Source organism: Mastomys coucha, unplaced genomic scaffold (genome assembly GCF_008632895.1).
Source record: "Mastomys coucha isolate ucsf_1 unplaced genomic scaffold, UCSF_Mcou_1 pScaffold6, whole genome shotgun sequence".
In the NCBI taxonomy this organism is placed as follows: domain Eukaryota; kingdom Metazoa; phylum Chordata; class Mammalia; order Rodentia; family Muridae; genus Mastomys; species Mastomys coucha.
In genome coordinates this window covers 43715373-43717426 of record NW_022196912.1, presented here as the reverse complement: position 1 = coordinate 43717426, position 2054 = coordinate 43715373, and the positions used below count along the sequence as shown (strand labels likewise).

Sequence of the window (2054 nt, the reverse complement as noted above, 5' to 3'; positions counted from 1 at the left end):
AACACATATACAGTAGAGGACTTCTGGGTCTGTGTTCATTCAGAGATGATGCACCGAACTCTCAAGAGACTGGAGGCCTCAGGGTGTTTAGAGGTCAGGTGGGGTGGGGGACATCCTCATTGAGATAGGGGTGGGGAGGAGGTATGGGATGTGGAATAGTCAGAGGATGGACTGGGAGGGGAATAAAATCTGGTGTGTAAAAAAATAAATAATAAAAGATTTTAAAAAAAGAAAGAAAGACAAACACCTTAGTATACACATGCAAACAGGCTAACACAGATTTAGTGGAATTAGCTACAACCTAATAACAATGTCAGATTTAAAAAAAATGTCAGCATGCTATATCTATACTTGACCATCATTTCCAGAGCAAACCATGTTCTCAGTGCTGTGGACTACAAAATAACACATGGCAACTCTTATAAAGAAAAAGCACTTAATTGGGGATGACTTATAGGTCAGAGGAAGGATGGCAAATTGCAGGTAAACATTGTACTGGAGGAACTGAGAGTTTTACATCTTGACTCTGGGCAGCAGAAGAAGACTGTGTCACACTGGGAGTAGCCTATACATATGAGAACTGAAAGCCTTCCCCAACAGTGACACACTTCCTCCAGTAAGGCCACATCTATTTCAGTAAGGTTCCTGGAAGTGCCATTCCCTATGTGCCAAACGTTCAAACACATGAATTTATGGGGGATCATACTTATTCAAACTATCACACATGCTTTGCTGGTGAGCACACATATAGAGTGAATAAGTTGAAGCAGTTAAATATGTACATATAATCAACATCTACACTTGGTAACCTAAGTACAGCCACTCAGTAAATCAGTACTAACACAGATGATTCAAACAACTCTACCAACAAAGATGACATAACCATATAGTTATTGTGAATATGGGATACTTCTAAACTAAGTTCTTTCCTTCTTTTTTGCTTCCTCCTTCTCTCCCTGTGTCCCTTCCTCTCTCTCTCCTTTCTCTCTCTCTCTTTCTCTCTTTCTCTTTCTTTCTTTCTTTCTTTCTTTCTTTCTTTCTTTCTTTCTTTCTTTCTTTCTTTCTTTCTTTCTCTCATGTATATGAGTACACTGTCTCTCTCTTCAGACACACCAGAAGAGGGAGTCAGATCCCATTACAAATGATTGTGAGCCATCTTGTGGTTACTAGGAATTGAACTCAGGACCTCTGGAAGAGCAGTCAGTGCTCTTAACTACTGAACCATCTCTCCATCCCTTCCTTCCTTCTTTTTATTTCTTTCTGCAGTTTGAGAAATTGCCTTATGTTCCCAAATTGCCTTCAGACTCACTACATAGCCAAAGATGGCCTATAAATCCTCATTTTTCTTCCTCTACATCACAAGTGCTGTGATTGTATAGTTGTGTTATCACACCCAACTTAGATTGTTTCTTGAGCTGTAAAAGTAAATAGAAGTAAAACTCTTAAGGAAAAAAAATCAAGTTGGTTGAGTAGGGAAAAAATGAGAATCTGGGAGGAGTTGTGAGAGGGTTGTATTAAGACATGGTATGAAATTTTCAAATTCCAAAAATTACTTTAAAAAACAAATATATTGCCTCTAGAGTCATTACATGTGTGGCTGCTGAGTCACATGTATATTAGTAGGTAGCAGAAAGAAGAAAGGGTACATCTGTGATGAGTAAGTTGACCTATGGTCATCTAAATGATTAATAGCCTAACTTTCCCTGGAAAAAAACAAGCCTGAGATGACCACCAGTCTGGTAACAGGCAGGCCCAGATGGGCTCTCAAGACTGGAATCAAGCCAGAGACTAGAAGAACCCTGCCTGTGAGACTACAGATCCTGGGTGGGAGTGAGCACAAGACAGACAAACCTTGTAAGAGGCTACTTGAGTGGGTGGACTGAGCTGAAAACAAACATCAGGCCTTTGCCATGAATCCTTGAAGGCAGCTAGCCTACAATGACCACCAGTCTGGTATTTTTTAGGTCTGGGGGTCAGATCATGAAAGAGATGACCGCCACATGCTGCCATAATGCGTGAGTGGAGCATAGGGGTCAGATCATGAAAGAGATGAC

At 40.5% G+C, this 2054-nt stretch overlaps 1 non-coding gene across 1 annotated transcript; it reads left to right on the top strand.

The window, feature by feature from the left end:
- Positions 1 to 1569: 1569 nt before the first annotated feature.
- Positions 1570 to 1701, top strand: LOC116081350. Its single transcript, XR_004114842.1, has one exon. It is a non-coding gene; the product is annotated as a small nucleolar RNA SNORA17 (small nucleolar RNA).
- Positions 1702 to 2054: the final 353 nt, after the last annotated feature.